This window comes from Triturus cristatus, chromosome 11 (genome assembly GCF_964204655.1).
Source record: "Triturus cristatus chromosome 11, aTriCri1.1, whole genome shotgun sequence".
NCBI lineage: Eukaryota > Metazoa > Chordata > Amphibia > Caudata > Salamandridae > Triturus > Triturus cristatus.
In genome coordinates, this window is record NC_140594.1 from 990629933 (window position 1) to 990648812 (window position 18880).

The window sequence follows — 18880 nt, forward strand, 5'->3', positions numbered from 1 at the left end:
GGAATGGAAGTTTATATTTGAACTCGAGGCTCCCTCAGGCTAGCCTCAGCTTCTGCCGCTCAAAAAGCTCAAGCTGCTCCAAATAGCATCCCATTGTACAGGAGCAGAAAGGCAGACTGGATATTTACTGCGGGTCCCTCAGGATATCAATTTCGAAAGAAAATATGCAAAGGACACTGGAAAGCCCTCTGTGTACTAAAAGGAAGTCAATGGTTTAGGTTCAATTTCTTCCTTTTGGCATCAATGTGACAGTGAAGCATTCAGAGTTGTCTATCAAAAAATCCGAACTGTGGGTATGAACAAGTCTATCCATAAATGGACAATGGTCTGTTCAGGGTCAAATCCTTAATTAAAAGCATAAAGAGATTCCAACCGGTCTTAAATACTCTCAACAGCACATGCATCTGTATTTTGACGTCAAAATACAGTAAACATTGAATTCTGCTATGTTTTCATAGAAAGGAGTCAATTTACCAGTTCAGTCATATCTACTTCTGCTTGCACGGGGACAGTTGAACATTTACTAACGTCTAGTATTGGTGCTGCTTAGCGCACACATAGCTATAAATGAACGATGGTCTGACCAAAGACTCCAATATGGTTCACTTACACATACGACTGTGCTCGCCTCTGCACCAGGCACAATTTTACTGACTATTGTTCTTTGCTACATAAGGCACTATGTTCCTTTAAAGTTAGGGAGGAATAGGAGGTTAGGGAGGATGGAGTGAGGGGCTTTGGCTGCTGGATGTTGCCTGGAGCAGTGTTTTGAACCAGGTCTTGATAGAGTACATCAGCGTTACTGTAGCAACACAAACACACTTCGCAGAAGGACATTCTGGACTAAGAAGCCACTCAGATCAGAAATGAGAGGAAAAAAGTCATGCTTGGCTCAGCAGTGACTTAATGAGCTCTGTTAGTGTTGATTGTGAAAAATACATCACTAGTCACAAAGGCCAGTTGCAATTGATTAATTATGGGCAAGCCAAAGCAGCCACAACCACCTTTGAGTCTTGGTAGTGGAAAATAAATCACTAGTTACAAAGACCAGGTGCAATTGATTTATTATAGGCAAGCCGAAGTAGCCGAAACAACCTACATGAGTCTCAGTAGTGATGAAATCACAGAAGTCAGGGCGATTGCCATCCTCAGCCTGACCAAATCCTCAAAGGCGGTTAAAGAAGGTAACACAATGTTGACATCACTGGTTAAGCTGGTCAACATTTTGCCAGCCATACAGGAAACATGAGAAGCTCTAGAATCCAACATAAACTTGATGGTACTTGACCTGGGGCTGCTGTGTGCGTATTCAAAAATTCTGGCAGGTGAATGAAAACCAGCTGACAATGCTACGACTTGAAATGGAGGGAATGTATGCACTGGTGACAGACATCTCAGAAATAATCAGATACCAGGAATACTATGCCAAAGAGGAGGTCAGAAGTTCACAGTGTAACCATGAGGAAGATGAACTGCCTGAAAAGACCAAAGGGCATACTATGGAACTGTTCCTAGAAGACTGGTTCTGCAAAAAAGACCTCCTGTGACAGCAGAGCTTACTACAGCGAATAGTGACAAGACTGTTAAACTACAGAAATCGTGACCTGCTGAAAGAGAGACACAACATGGTCTCATCATTGTTGAAAACAGCAATGTACTCTAGTGTCTGGACAATAATGTGGCAGCACAACATCAACACAGTCTCTTTCAATAAGTTACACTAAATCGTTGTAAGCTAGGACTCAAATACATAACATAACATAACGTATTTGTAAAGCGCACGTTCACCCATAGGTCTCTTGGCGATGAATAACAGATGTTTATTGTTACCCAACTCAATGGTACTCATTTTATAGACCTCAGATGGATGAAGGGCTGAGTGGATCTGCCAGGATTTGAACCTGTGACCATGAGGTCAAACACAGGCCCCTGCAGTGGATGCATTAGTCCACCGAGCCACCAGACCCGGTTGTTACTCTTTCCACTAAATTGAAATTCCATGCAATGCCTCACTTCTTCTCGAGTTCCTGGGAGGCATGGGGCTGGGGAGAGAATTGTTCTACATCAAACAGAACACGCTCTGCACCGGACAACAGAGGGTACAGGACTCATGAGGTACAGATGCAGACCTAATCAAGAGCTGGGTCTTTTTAGGGAGAAAACTCTATTTGAAAGGCAATCTGCTGTGTCTCCAAAGCGAGCTCATGGTCTACAAAAATAAACTGACATCCACAGCGTCCATTGCTGAAATGGGCTCAGAGGACTCAGAGTAGAGTGAGAGCAAACCACCAAATATCCCTCCGAGAACTGAGGATGACCATGTCTGAAACAGGAGATGAGCTGAAGTGATGTGACATATTTCTATTTTTTTGGTACACACCTTCGGAAATGCATGCTATAGTAAGGCAGAGGTGATCAGCAATGTTGAATATATTTGGGAGCATTGTAACTGACATGGAGGTGAGTTTTAGGTGAATGATTTAACCTCCCCAATCTAACCCGTAGACTCAAAGCCCCTCCTCCTCCGCCCCAGGAATTTGACAACGCTTTCCTGCCATATCTCTGAGACGCTTTTCCATATTTGTGGCTTGTGTTTGTAAGCAGGAGCAATTTTGAACTTGCTCTTATGGAGGTGGGGCTCAATAGTAGTTTCTGGGGGTTCTTAAGAAAGGTTGCAACACATACAACACCATTCTGCTATTTGAAATATAGGAGGTATGAGTGACTTATTCAAGAGACACAGTGTAAGAAAGTGCCCTTTTCAACATGGTCACTCCCACTTTTTGCCTGGTATTTGATGTGAATTCAACTGGAAGTCCAATGGGTTCCAGCTGACCAGACCCCCAGTGCCAGATCGCTTTCCCCAAACTGTAAGATAGTTTCCTCAAATTGGCAATACCTTTAGTACCTTCTAAAACTCCATAGTAAATGGTACCCCTTTAACTTCGGGCTTGAGGTACTAAAGTGGGTCCCTAAGGGTAGCAGCATGAATTGTGCCACCCTAAGAACCCCCTCGCCGAGCTCATGCAAACTGCCACTGCAGGTATGCATGTCTTGGTACGGACACAAGTGAAAACCCGACATGGCACACAGCCTGTGTGCCATGTCTGCCAACACAGCATGCAGTATAAGTATACCCCTACCGCAGGCCTTATCGCCCTAAGGGAGGGTGCACTATACTACATGTTAAGGAATATCTGCATGAGCAGGTATGTCCCTGTGCTGGTCATTACCATTACTACCAGTACGAGTTATTCGGGAAGCCGTTTCGAGAGAATGTGCTGGAAACTGGTAAACACGAGTTTCCCCGCTAGCAGATGGTTTCACTGACAACAGGGATGTTTGGTGTCACACCTCTTGTATTAATGAACCCACACTGATGACAGTGTCGGATTTAGTAATACATGCACACAGAGGGCACCTTAAAGATGCCCCCTGAAAACCTACTAGCCACTGGTGTGCTGATTGACTAGTTTTTGCCACCAGAGACACGTTTCTGACCCCCAAGGGTGAGGGCCTTTGCTCTCAGTGGACCATAAATGGGCCTGCTAGAGCAGGGGATGTTTTCACCTCCTCCCACAGGATGATCTGCGTATTAGCATTCCAAGGCCAGGGAGCTTCAAAGGGCTTACCACCTTTGGTATGCGAATCTGGTTTCTCTCACAGAGAAGAAGCCAACCCCCTTAGTCCAGAGCCATTTGGCACCAGGAGAGTTGGGAAAATTAGCTAGTCTAATAGGCATGTCCATCCTCAGGCTAGTGCCGCACCTAAGGTGGGCTACCAAGGGTGGAGGCGACTTTTCAAAGTCAGCTATCTTGGTGATGGCAAAATCAGGTATTCTGGGACAGAGGTATGATCACCTCCCCAAGAAGAGGTCCTATAGGGGGCATAGTTACCCCAAGGGTAGGTAGCCCATTGGCTACTTTCCTACACTCCCTCAATACAAGAGAAGCAGATCCTGCTGACAACAAGGGCCGAAGAGCTGTAAAAGCAAGAACTGCAGAAAAAGCAACTGACCTGGCACCAGCCCTGGCTGGCCTGTTCGCCTATTCTCGACAATTGCACCAAAGTTGCCTCGCCCTGCAAGCACTTATCCAAAGACACAGGAACTCCCGTGGAATAGTGGGGTGGTTTCCCTGAATCTTGCAGGGACCAAAGACTGAGCTGTGAGGTTCCAGGAACACAAAAAGCAGGCAGAGAGAAGCACCCCTGCATCCGAGTCATCAAGCCTGAGCTGAAGTGGGCCAACGGTGCCAACGCGGTGCCCCGAATCACCAGGCTCGAAGTCCACCTGGGGTTACCCTGTTGTGGACTTTTGGATGCCACCTGCAACATCATTTTATAGGTCTCATCTACCACGACTGCTCTCAGTGACTAAAACCTGGCTACTAAGGACACCTCTGCACCAGTTGCCCCTGGCCCGTCGAGAAGAGGACCTAAGGTGTCCCCCTGACCCTAAGCTTTGTGAGGTCTGAGCACCCCTGTTAGTTCAGCCTGATTGACCTCCCAGTCTGACACTGCAGCATTTGTCTACAAAGGCCAATAGCCATCGACCAGCATTGGACACCTGAAGCTGTTTGGCACCACTAAAGCACCCGCCCGCCCTCGTGCCACTAGAGGTGATATGCTGCTTTGAACCTTGCCCCTACCCACCTCATGCCCCGGAGGTCAATCTTATAAGTTGCTGAAAATAACGTTTGAAAGTTGGGAAGGAGGACTTGTGGGTTGAGTTCCAAGAGGCCACCATTCCTAGCAGACACATCAGTGTCAGAACTGTATCAGTTTTGTTTGGGTGGAACTGTGGTAGAGTTAGCTGAAAGTTCTGAACTCAAGCAGGATTAGGATAAGCCAGTCCTAACTGCGTGTTCAGGATGGCCCCTAGGTAAGGTTGAATTTGGAGAGGTTGAAGATGAGACTTGGGAATGTTTATTGAGAACCCTAGTCTGTGAAATAGATTCACTGTTAATCGAGTGAATTATTAACACTGAAGGTGGTACTGGTTTTGATGAGCCAATCGTCCAAGTAGGGAAATCCATGAATGTTTTGTCTGTGTAAGAGTGCTGCAACTACTGCCAAACATTTTGTGAAAACCCGAGGTGTTGCGGACACCCCGAATGATAGAACTTTGAATCGGTAATGTTTGCCTACTATGACAAATCTGAGGCATTTGCGGTGTGTGGGGTGTATTGGTAAATGAAAGGAAGCGTCTTTAGGTCTAGTATACCCATAAAGTTACCCTGTTGGAGAAGTGGAATAACATCCTGTAGAGTACCCATATGGAAATGTTTTGAGAGAACGTATTGATTCAAAGATCTGAGATCTAAGATTGGTCTTATTGGCCTATCTTTTTTAGGAATGAGGAAATATACACCCAGTCCCTGCTGTTGAAGTGGGACAGGTTCTATAGCTCATTTGAGAAGAAGGGCTATGACTTCTTGTTTGAAAAGTGTTAGATGATCTCGTTAAAACCTGTGAATGTGTGGAGAGATATTGGGTGGTGTAGAAAAGAGCTTCAGACAATAGCCATGTTATATAATCTCCAGTACCCACTGGTCGGTGCTGATGGATTCTCAGACTGGGTGGAAAAATTGTAGTCTGCCCCCGACAGGTGTGGATTCTTGCGCCACGTGTGGAGGCATCCCTGCCCTTCCCTTGTTTTTTCCGCTTCTTAAGGAACCTCTAAAGTAGTTTTACTGTAGGCGAACTGGCCAGGTTTTGGTTGGGAAATGGAGGCGCCTGAAGTGGTGGATTTGCAGGCACCCCAGTAGCCTGAGCGACGAAAGGACCATCTGAAAGCTGTGGTCTGTAATGCTCCCATGGCTTTAGCTGTGTCAGTGTCAATTTTTATTTTATCTATTGTAGTGTCTACTTGTGGTCCAAAAAGGTGTTCTTTGTCGAAAGGTATAGGGAGTACTGCCTGATGGAAATCTGGTTTGAAACCAGAACACTTAAGCCATGCATGTCGCCTAAGAAGCAGGCTGGTATTGACACCCCTAGCAGCTGTATCCACAGCATCTAGTACACATTGGATTGAGTGGTCGGACCTGACCTTCTGTGACAAATTGTTGTCCCCTTTTTCGGTGTTCTTCAGGGAGGTACTGTAGCAGTTCCTGCATTTCATACCTATGAGCTCTATCATAACGGACCAGAAGGGCTTGAGTATTGACAATACGCCAATGATTAGCAGCCTCTGCTGCAACTCTTTTTCCCACTGCGTCTATCTGCCTACTTTCTTTTGCAGGTGGCGGAGTGTCTCCAGTATCCTGGCTATTACCTCTTTTATGAACTGTTGTGGCCACCATGGAGTCAGGTGGGACTTGACCCCCTGATAAAAAAGTGAGTCAGAAGGAGTTGCTTTTTATTTTTTACCCACCCCTAGGGTGGTAAATGAAGCACAGACTAGCTCTTTAAAAATATCTTCTGCATGCCTCAGAATGCCAGGAAACATGAGTAGATATTGTGTATATCCCTATGTGTGGAAGATGGGGTGTCAAACTAAAAATCCTGTTCCAAAGAATCTTTGTGAAGATCAACATTGTGGAATGTAACTGCCCTGGCAATGATTTTTTAGTAAGAATTGGCATCTTCTGGAGGGGAGGGACTAGCAGGATACAAATCTAGGTTGTTAGGGTAAGGGCATCAGAGTTGTATGCATCCCATGGGTCAGGGTCCCCTAATGGCCCTTGTAATCCTCCATCATCTGTACCTAGTGACCCTGGAGATGTAGCATCAAGTGGGTTATGTGTTGGAGTTGTAGGAGGTGAATGAGGGGGTGGAGGTGTTAGTGGGGGAAGAGGAGGAGGTGGTGGTGGTGGAGGGTGAAGTGTAGGACTGGTGGCTCTGTCCTTCATCTTCCTCTTTTGAGGGATAGGGTTGTCCAGTGCTTCTTGGAAGGACAGTGTTGGAGAAGCAAGGATCCATCAAGTACCTTCCTGGATTTCAATTTCCCGTTGTTGAATGTCCATTTGCTAGAGAATGGGTTCAACCAGGGACATGGAAACTGATGAAAATTTGGGAGGTTTCAGCTCCAAATTTTTCAGAACCGAGGGTTTCAGTGTGGATCAGAGTATTTTTGGTTGGCACCAATGTTGATGTGATTGGTTGCCGGATCATCCCGACGGTTGTAGTGGCGGTCTGGCGACCTATGAATGTGAGTGTTTGGAGGGGTGCATTGTTGTTGGAGCTGGCTCAGTGGAAATGTTATGTTGTTATAGGTATTTAATAGCGCGCAACTCACCCGGGGGCATCTCGGCGCTGTGCGGAATCGTGATCGGATCGGAAGGGAAGGAATTAGAATAGATGGGATTTGAGAAGTTTCCCAAATTTGCAGTAGTTTAAGCATTTGCGAACGAGGGGTGGCAGCTTATTCCAGTAGTGGGGAGCTAGAAATGGAAAGGTCTTTCCTCAACTACGTGTCAGACGGATGCGAGGCTATGTCACAGGATCTTTGACAGCGTCCTGGGGTGTAGGTTTTGATTTTTTGTTGCAAATCCAACGGGCTTTTTCAATTATAGGGCATTATAGGTAAGGCAACAGATCTTAAAACAAGACCTTTTCTTCACTGGAAGCCAGTGTAGTTCTCTCAGTAAGGGAGTAGAGGATGTGCCTGATGGGCAGTTGAGAACAAGCTAGCAGCAGAATTTTGGGCTACCTGAAGTTTGGCAACAAGGGTCTCATTGACATCCGCAAGGAGGGCATTGCCGTAGTCCAATCTACTCATTACTAAGGCTTGTTCTTAAGTCTGCATATGGTAGTTACGTGCTGACCAGATGGAAGGCTACGCATTTCCATATCGATCTCCACATTGGAGCCAGAGCTTTCATCAGCTTTCATCAGGAGAGAAGATCCCCTATTCTTCCTCTATCCCCTATTCTTCCTCTGATGCTGGCTCCTCCTGTACATATTCCTCACTGAAAATGTTGGGGTGTCATCAATACTTCTGCGAGACATTTCCAACTGACGCAACCTTTGATCCGGAAGAGTCTTTTTGGACTAAAAAGACTTACACATGCCATAGCCAGCCTCACAATGGTCCACCGAAAGACACAAGTTGCACACTAGGTGTTGGTCGGTGTGTCGATATTTCGTGTGACAACGCGGGCAAAACCTGAAGGGTGAGTGCTCCACCAGAAAGGCATCCTGAATGGAAAATACGTGCACCGTGGAGTACGTCTGAGATGGGAGGCTCCCTAAAGGGTGGTTGAGCGAAGCCTGAACCGACCAAATTTGAAAGCAGTTCACAAGTGGAAAGCGAGATCAAAATAATACCATCAAAAAAACAAAAAAGAACAGAAGAGTCATTCTGAACAGAGTCGACACACAGAGCAGAGGCATACAAGTCCAAATCCAATGGAGGAGCGAAAACAATCTAACAAAGGAGTCAATGCCCATGCGCAGTATCACCGAGAGGAAGAGTCACTTTGTCACATGACTAAAAATACTTCTTCGAAGAAAAACAAATCACACAACTCTGGACCTAAAACCAGATGGCAGGAATAGGCAGAGTATTTCAACATCCACACATGCTGGCAAAAAAAGTATTTCTCTTAAAAAATGTACTAAACCGACGATATTGATTCTGGTCGTGAAACATATATAAAGATGATTCTGGTGCTGAAACATATATAAAGATACGTGTTATTTTTAGAAATAGATGTGGATCTCCTTATTGAGTCGTGTGTATAATTTATTGACTATTGTGTGTATTTGCAGATGTCGAACACTCCTCTCTGATAAGCCGAAGGCTGCTTGTCCACACTACCCCCCTAAAAGAGCACCTTGAATTGCTAGAGCAAGCCCAAGTTCACTCATAAGGGAATGCCCAGGCTCTTTGCATGGTATATCTTGTTTTGATATACTACATTAATGTTCTCTCACAAACGAGAAAAAACCTCAAAGACCTGTTGGCACATATAGGTCCAAGGACAAGATAGGGTAGGAGTGCACCTATACAGAGAACTATAACATCTGTCATGGGGCATTACCCATGCAGCAGCTGCAGTGGCTGATACCTGAACAAAACAGAAACAATCTTTTTCAATAACCAAAGGACTTGGCAAATGAAAAACTTTACCAACTGCAACACACAAAGGGTGGTATACTTGATAACTTGCCCATGTACCCTACACTATGTGGGTATGACAACCAAAAAGATAAAAACAAGCCTATGCGAACATCGCAGCAGTTTAAGGTGCAGCTTTGTGACCACTAAGATGTCAAACCACTACATAGATAGAAGATGGAACTACACTACATTTTTACCCATGCCTAACAAAAATGATTGTGTCCTCATGTAATACAGCTGGTGCTCGTGTAAAGCGCTCTGATACCCGATACCTTCGGGTCTAGATCGCGCTATATAAAACTCTGTAAAAAAAAAATAGAGAAAAAACATACAACATGGATTACCAGTGGGTCCTCCTGGAACACATACATGAAGTAGTGGATTCCAACTCAAGACTGTTTGAAAGTGAACAATGATGGGTCTTTAGACTCAAAACACATACAGATGGCTTGAATGATAATATTCCGTGGGGCCAATTCACCAGATAAACACTAAACATTGTGAAAATATAACCAAGGGTTCTTTCCCGTACTTCACAGAGCCCCTGTCACTGTACCTGGTACAGATACCAGTACATTGACAGTAGAATCACCTCTAAACCTCACCGTCATTGTTTCCTCAGTACCCTCTATAATCATGTACATTATGAGTTGGGTTTGGGGAGACAGGTTAAGGGACATCCCCTCCACCCTTTCTTTCATACTGTGAAACTTGGGTTGCCCACCCTCCTACAGGAAAATGGAACTGTACGAGAGGTTCAGTTTGAGACAGCCATTTTGTTTTGCCAATGCGCGGTCAACACAAGAAAGCATTGTTCAGATGCCCAGCTCCTAATTTAATTATGCGAATTCCACCGCTTGAGTAAGATGCGGTCTCGGTGGTGGAACTAAATGGGTTGGCATGCAGAGGTAGAATTAGGGGTGGTAAGCGCAACCTCATCTTTATCTCTGGATTCTTTGGGGAACTTAACAATGGTTTTCCGGTCTTTCTGATCATAATTATTTTCCGTAGAGTATGACTGCAAGTTCCCCTCTGCCTCGGAGGAACCACAAGGCATTGTCTAGATGTCTTATATGTTACACAAGTGCTCTTCTCTCTTTTTAAAGAAAACTTTATGTACCATTCTGACATAACCATTTGGAACACAGAATGTTTGGCTTCTTTAATGGGTTCCCCTGGGAACCGCACTAGATATGTTGATTGTTAATTCACTTGGAGGTGCACACGTAAGTATATCGATATATATTCTAAAACAAAGTAAGGCATGTCCACACAGTCACAGGGCCGCTTTTTAACCTCTTCAGCGCTGCGCGGATTCCCGCGCGGTGCTGAAAGTTCTGAGCGCGGGCGGGGCCATGACGGAACGGTTCCGTCATAAGCACAGCCCAACCGACGTGCATGACGGAACCGTTCCGTCATCGGCGTCGAAGAGGTTAACTCTCCACTTTTTTTTCCCACAGGTTTACCGATCAGGTGAATCACCAACAAGGTGATTGTATATATGTCATTAAGCATGCAAGTTTTTGTGCCTATAGTATAAATAGCAGGAGTGGGCCCAGGGAGTTAGTTTCCCTAGATCCTGATGAAAAGCCAATAGGGGCACGGCCAGAAACATGTTGAACTTGTAGGAAAGCAGACTCAAATTCTCCTCTCCTACTTTTTAAAACATACCACTTGGGGTCAGATTAAATTGGTCATACCCACTAGCCAGGCATTTTTCCCACATAGTTCATAGGTTGCAGCATGCCTCGTTACGCAGCGGAACAGGATGGACCAGATGATGAAGCTTGTCATCAAGAGGTAACCCTGGTGGGTGAGTGTTTCACAGGGAAATTGTAGTTTTCTCCAGTGGTGGGTCGACCTTCTGGACATAACTAGGTTCTAGTTGAAAGATGAACCTAGCATTTCCTCGCACTCTGTCTTGTTTTTGGGACATACTACATCAAGATTCAGCTTCTTACACACAGGATTAAGGCATACTTCAAAAATCAAGGAGAAAACTGATCTATTGCAGGCAATGCACCTGATGAATTCGGAAGAGGAAAAATTGAGAAGGAGGGAGGAAGGACCAAGACTGCAGCAGAAAATACTCATCAGAAGCTTGGCGTGTCCAGATTTGGATCGAACCTGGTTTATCATTGACAGCATGCAAAGAGCATACTGATGAGTCAGGATCATTTGCTTTGAATAGTGAAATATCAGCCCATTGGCTGTTCTTTCAATATATTCCCCACACACCACGCAAGCCAATGTCTTAGACAGCCTTGCACTATTGCCTGTGATGGTGGTCCACATGCCATGGATGATGAAAAGAGACTTTAACTGTGTGATGGACAAACTAGGGGACAGGTCTACGCCCTCAGAGCAGGGTACAGTGATGGGTACAAAGATAAGGAATCTGAGCTGAGAGTGTTTATGGACTGCTGGAGTTTGACTGATATGTTTAGGGAGGCGTATTTGAGGGCTAGGAAATACTACAATCTTGCCCCATGTATAATCTTCATTCACGATTGTACATGATCCTCTGCGCATAACCCTTACGTTAAAACTTCAGACATGCTGGTTCATGTAAAATAATAATGGCTAGAATTTTAGTGTATATTTTACTATCAGTGTTGAATAGAGATTTTGGGTGGTCATTTTTAGGCTCTTTTGGGCCCTTTGCATCTTTCAGGATAAGAATAATTGCTACTTTGGTTGCTGTGCTTTTAAGAGTACCTGTTTCTGCGAAGTGGACAAAAAGGTTCTTAAGTGGATGAATTAGGACAGGAACCCAACTACAAAGGAATTAGTCGGACTCCTCAAACAAATCCCAATACACAATTTATCAGATGAGCCTATACCTCCCCTAACCAACACCTCAGATTAAATGACCAAAAAAATATAAAATCTGGAAAAATACTTGATAAATATATGTTACCCCGGAAACCTTGATAGAAAAGATTCAAACTACATTAACAAATCAAAAATTATGAAGGACAAACAAAATATTTTTTTCTCAACAATATCAGGGTGTCTTCCCCTCCATAAAAAGCCTGTCCCACAATACTCACCCCTCTACTCTCCTTACTTTGTTTTATCTCCTTACTTTGATATTTTTTTTTCATGACTTTCTCTCTCTTTTTGGACTACATTGTTAATATTTTGTATGGGGGCTCATATGTGTGCCGTAATGTACTTAACCATTATATAACCATGGTATGCTTGTAATGGATATACAATTACCTAATATTAACGGCACTTTATCATTCTTTAATGATTAACTCATCAACATTCAATAACATTTCTTTGAAATGAAAAAATTCCGCCATGCTGAATAACTAGGTAAAACGATTTCAGATCATAACCTCTTGACATTGGTCACTGTGTTGGAACACACTCAATGTGTATCCCAAATTGGAGGTTATAGGTGGGAGCCCTACACGACGTAGCTTATCGGAATAAAGAAGGGAATCCATTGTCTAATACAGGGTCACTGAGGGATGTACTAATTGAATTGAGATGTTAATGAACGAAGCCAGTAATAAAAACCTCATAAGGAGTCTGTCAGGTATCGAAAAAAGAAATTGAAAATTTAGATCATTGGAAACGAGGACCATATGGGAATCATCTCCAGGAATCAAACTCCAACATAATAAAAAGGTTCAGTGTGAATTAACATTTGAACGACTCCGAGCTATTCACTGCTGCACGCATGTTGCCGAACAAATATGAGATAGAGAAATCTGGATGCCTACCACTAAATTTAGCAAATGCAGAGGCACAACATACTCCAACAGCGAGCCTGACTGGACAATGGCCCACTCTTAGTCAGCTTTTATAGCAGTGTTTGCTGGGTTATTACTTTGTACTGTTTTACCAATCAACTGATTTAATCCGCTTTACATGAATGGGATGCATCATGTATCAAATGTTCTATCATACTAGCCACTGGTAAGATCCTTGAGCAGTGATTATGTTCCGTCTGAGTTTTAGGTCGCCTTCATAGATCATCTCGGACCAAGACTGTTTGAAATATATAAAGAAGCCAGAAACTAGAATGCATAGCCACATAGAATCAGGGAGGCAATAATGGTAGTTCCACCTAAGTATCCGCTGCAACGCATTGGGTGTCACCTTATATTCAGACTGATTACAAGTAAAGAGCTATTTACAGCACCTGATAAATAACGATACCCTGGGGTTCATTATTTATCGGGTGAGATAAAGAGAACACATTAGGAGTTATTCGGACAATAACATGTAGATTTTGGTGTTTAACACACTTTAATCTGCACAGTACGGTACATACATATTTATTTTCCCTGTTAAATTTCGGCAGGTTTGACCCACCAAAATCTAACAAATGTTGGGTTATCTAACGCATACGATACTTATACGTTGTGTTCAATAAAGCCAAACTCGTAATTCCGTCCCATGCGTAATCAGGGGATTACGCAGGGGATGGAATTAACCCCCCATTTTGTAATCAGGTCCTTTGTTTTTTTTAAAGTTCAACCTGAATACCCACATATTGGGTAGAATTCTAGCCTCCAGACTGTGGAGGATCTTACCCACCCTGGTGCAACAGGATCAAAACATCTTTGTTTCAGAAGGAACCACAATGCCATATATTCAATGGTTATTTCACATACTGGAAAAGACTGATGGCCTCAACTTGATCTGGAGAAGGAATTCGATACACTAGGGTGTGACTATGCTTGAAAGTGTTGAGGACCATGGATTTAGTGATGATATCCTTGCCCGGATTCAACTTGTGTACTGGGACTGTATTTGGTGGGTTAATTTTGGGCACTTTGGGGGTACAGAGAGGTACTGGTTTAGTCTGTCCTCTCTTCCCTCATCTGCTGGCCTAGCAAAAGAGCCACTGCCCAACACTATGTGAATGTAAAAGATGAATATGGTCTACAATTAGATGGCAAGTAACATGCTATGTCTTTATATGTGGATGGTATACTCTTGTTCGTGAAGGACCAGGACTGCAGCAATGGTTTCCAAAGTGGAGAGGTTTGAGGTGGTGTGGGGTCTGGCAATGAGTAAAGGTAGATTCTCTATTTTCCCTTATGGAGTCACTCCTAAACAGATGGGGTGTGACATGACAATTTAGCACTAAAGAGGAGTGAAATTACCATTAGGTATTGTGAGCTGTAGGTCACCCCGAGCAAACCCGCCCTCCCGCTCTTAGGTACGCTAGAGTCACTATGGGTGATATAAGTTCCTTTATTGTTGTGGTACTTATGCAGTCTCTAAATCCTGGATAGATCCTCCAGTCTCGAATAGGGGAGGAAGAGAAACAAAAGTCACCAAATAGGGAAGGTGAAACAGAATTTCTGAGTCCATATGCAGCTTTCGTCGGGATAAAGATTCCTTCCCAGGTTTGCTTCGTTATTCAGAAGGGTACCAGAAAAGAAGGAACGGGACACTTGCTCTGGTGTACGTGGGGGAAGAGTGCTCCTGTCACCCGTGCTCTCTTTCTCCATGTTGTGCCCAAGTGAATAGGGGGTTTCAGTGCTTTGGGGTAGAGTGACCAATAACCCCCGCCCACCAACCCCTAAAAGAAATAAACCGTGCTCTGGGCACTTGCCTGGAGCCACGATCCTCCTGGGCCGTGGAGTTGGGAGTACCAGCCTCCGCTTCTCCGGTAGGAGTACTGGACTCTAGGGCGTTGCTCCGTGAGTGGTCTCCTCTCTGGTGGTCCTCTTCGGGCAGGAACGAGACTCCGGTCTTCTCTCCATCTTCCGTCTCCAATGCTTCTTCCTCGAGTCTGCTCCCCGGCGTCTCCATAACCTCTTGGGTCCTGCCCATCTGCTCCTCGATAGGCAATCCGCAGGTTCCTGCTTAAGCCGCTGGATTTGTGGTAAATAAAATAAATATTACCGGACTGAATTTCATGCGGAATCTTAAATTAAAGTAAAATAGCTCAAAATAACGAGAGGCAGAATCCGTGGTATAAGAGGTTTTCTAATGGGCTTTATTCCATTCAAAATGGCCGACTCGAGTCGCGGCCCTCAGGTTCCGTCACCACGAAGGTTCAGGAAGTGAAGTACAATAATTTATTAACAGACATGTATTTTTATAATAAGTACATTACAATGAAACGAATGTAGAAGGCGTAACATTTGATAAGAAAAATGACGTAGCAGTGACATAATCGAAACTAGGCGTAATAAGGAATAAAAGAAACATGATTGGTTAGAATTATCAGGCATAGGTGGATCTATAAGATAATACTTGGCATAGATGCGCGCGCGGCAGCATGACGTGTAATTGACGTGCAACTAGGGGGTGAAGGGGACTTGACATTTAGCTCTACATGTGGAGACGAGAAGTCTGGGGTCAAGTCATCCTAATCCCAAATCATATCTAACATCCTATGTTTAAAGAACTATGTTATCCACAAGGAAGAGACTCTCGGACAGAATCTATTCTATACTGACTGTGTGCGTGTACAAGCGTCTAAGTGTCTATATGAGATGCGAGGGGCAGAAAACTTTCCATGGCAACAGGGCTATGAATCACTTGCAGGAGGACGGAAAGGCTGAGTCCTTTGCTTGTGAGCTAAAGGAAATGTTTACCTAAATCACTGGACAGGAATGCATCGGCTGGAGAGCAAAATAGATAATTCGAAGGTGAAATACAACTTCTTGGCAGACAGGCGAAAACTGGCCGAGGCAGGCACCGTTAGCTGCACAGGGAGTAGGACAAAGTTCATGGATACAGATGCGAGCTCAAGCTGAAGCTGTCAGAGACAGAGAGCAGGGAAAGGCTTTGAGGACAGAATCGGGCCTACTCGCCTGAACTGTAAAAATGGAGTAACTTAGCCATATAAAGTCGGTGGCCTTTCATACTTAGGAATCGAATATCCAGCCCATTGATGGCGGATCTGACAGAGAACATGTTGACGGTAGACACACATATGTTTGCGTCTTAGAAACTGGAACTGGAGGGAACATACATGTACTTGTAACATGCATATAAAACCGTTGGGGTCCAAGATAGGGGACATAACTGATCAGGAAAATCCACATTTCCACATTCCCTCCTTGTCCCCTTCTTGCCCTTCACGAGACATCAATCTTCATCATTCCATTGATTTGCTCATGGAGCATCATTTCTTCTTCTTTCTTCTTCCGGGATCTTGAGCGAAAACCTTGATGTGGAATACACGATGTGGCACACAGACCACAAATCGCTGGTCCACATTGCAGGCATAGACAACAACTGAAGAGCATAAGAAGGCCAATACCTAGGAAGGATAGAACTCTCCATCCCCAGGCTGATATCACACTCCAAAACCACCCGGACCACGTCCAAGTGCCTGGATTCTCGTGTATCTGGCTTACAATCTTATGAAGGCGTGTTATAGCTTTATATACAGATGGCGAATTTTCTGGTATGAATATACAGCAGCTGGATCCGATGACCCTACAAGCTCCGCCCCTATCGGCCAGGATGACGTCAAGGACAAGACGATTCTGGAGAACAACAATTCTCATCACTGATTGTTCCTCTGTCAGATTGCCTAGGGCGGCTATAGTCTCGTTTACTACAGCTTCAAGAGTCTTGGTGAGTCTGCGTATCAGCTTACTATTTGATATAGTACCTATATAGGGAAAGATACCTTTATTGAAATCTACATACTTGTCCCATGCTGTCTCAGTATAATCGACAACTGGGAGATCTCTTTTCTCTCTATTGTGTACTAAATGAACATTTCGATAATAATCAGGGGGAGCTAGGAAAACAGGTGGCAAAAGGAATGCTATGTAACAGGTACCATCCCAATCTAGAGGCAGACGCATATATGCCGTCTGACCACATATGAAGTAGGAATGGCGAGAAGCTCTAAATGAAGATTTGCCTTGATCACTATATTCTACTGTAGTAACGCATTGGCTATGGCCCATGTGTTTGGAACCAACTTTTCTAACACATAATTCACCCTTAACTGGAAATACTGACATAGTGGGCAAAATTAGTTCAACTTCGGATTTGACATTCAAAATCATAAGATTAGGTGTAAAATTACCTAATTTATACACTTCATTTTCTAAATCAGTTCCTGTTCTACTGAGGTGACCCTCCTTATTAGGGTGACAGACTTTGAATAAAACTAGATTCAGATTTCCCCATATCCAATGTTGTTGATAAACTGCTGTGTCTGGGTCTATGGAATTTAATAAACTAAACCATGCTCCACAGGAGCCATTGTGTGTGAACGGATGTGGAAAGAAAGGCAGAACTCCTTTGTTATTCTGATAGGGAGGAAGTCGGCCACACACCCAACAATTGGTCGCATTACTAGTCTGATGGGAATGATGTAACATACTAATGAATGTGTTATTGCGCAGCGCAAGTCTATAAGATAATTCATGTGGCGGTAGGTCACTAAAAGAATGTTCATCAGTTATATTGAAAACACGTTTAGAAACAGGATGATATATGTGCAAAATCATACTCGTAATAATTACTAAAATACTCAATAAAAACAAAATTAATAATGTCACAATACAGTGGTTACGCAGTAATTTACAATAAGCATGTCGTTTCATTATGATTCTGGACTCTACATGATTCAGACCTAAAGGGTACATGTCGGGACAGATTCAACCGCTTCACCTTGGAGAGGACTTAAACAATCAAATCGTCCGACAGTTTAGATCTGGACCTGAGTTTCTGTTTATAGCACTGAGAGTCATTTTGTTCAACAAAAGGAAGTTTTGAATCAGTCTGTGAGGGAGTGCAGGGCACAGTGTCTATATCTGAAGGTAGTCCATGAAATTTTTTTACGTGACTGGAATGAATCCACCCTTTTCGTCCCTCGATCTTCACGGCTGTTCTTGTGGTCAACAGGACCAACTTGGGTGCTTTCCACCTGGGCTCCAATTGACTCTTCCTGTCGAAATTTCTCACAAAGACAAGATTACCCGGAACAACGTCATGGGGTTTCGCCTCAGTGTTGTCGGGAAAGGCTGCAGCTACCTGTGAACGAGAAGATTGTAGTGCAGACATCAAGGAAGCCAGGTAATCTGTCAGCATATTACAGTCAACATCAGTTATTTTACGTGGTATAGGCGTCCCCCACATATTCGGCGGTCTACCAAAGATCACCTCATACGGGGATAGCCCTGTTCTAGAGTGTGCTACCATTCTCATGTAAAAGAGTGCAACTGGTAATGCTACTATCCAGTCGACACCTTTCTCTCTACATATTTTGGACAGTCTGATTTTCAGTGTCTGGTTATGTCTTTCTACGAGACCTGCTGCTTCGGGGTGTCGGACACAGTGGAATTTCCACTGATATCCCAACAGGAGTGAGACATGTTTCATTAATTCGGATGAGAAAGGCTGACCGTTATCTGAATATACAACACGTGGTAAACCGTACCGTGGGAAGAATTCCCGAACTAGCTGCTTGGCAGTAGTCGAGGCAGTGTAATCTGATACGGGATACGCCTCTGTCCAACGGGAGAGAGCGCAGACAACTACGAGAACATATTTGAATCCTCGACAACGTTCCATCTGAATATAATCCATCTGGAGGACTTCAAAAGGATGGTCAGGAGGCTGAAATCCACCCTGCTCTACGGGAACACTCTTTCCTGGATTAAACTGACAACATATCATACAGGTACGAACTTTTTGTTTAGCTGCTGCTCGTAAATGTTTGTTGAACCAAATGTGCTGAATGCTGTCTAGCATAGCCTTCTCTCCTAAATGTGCTGGACTGTGAACTGTAGCTATAATGGCTTGAACCATGGAATCGGGGAGAAACCATACAGATTTCTCCTTCGTCATCCATCCTTGATCTGTCTG

General features: G+C 44.0%; 1 protein-coding gene across 4 annotated transcripts in view; it reads right to left on the bottom strand.

Annotated features, from left to right (window-relative positions):
* Window positions 1–18880, bottom strand: part of LOC146785794 (von Willebrand factor A domain-containing protein 5A-like) — a 310735-nt gene that overhangs the window by 114304 nt on the left and 177551 nt on the right. The window lies entirely within an intron of this gene.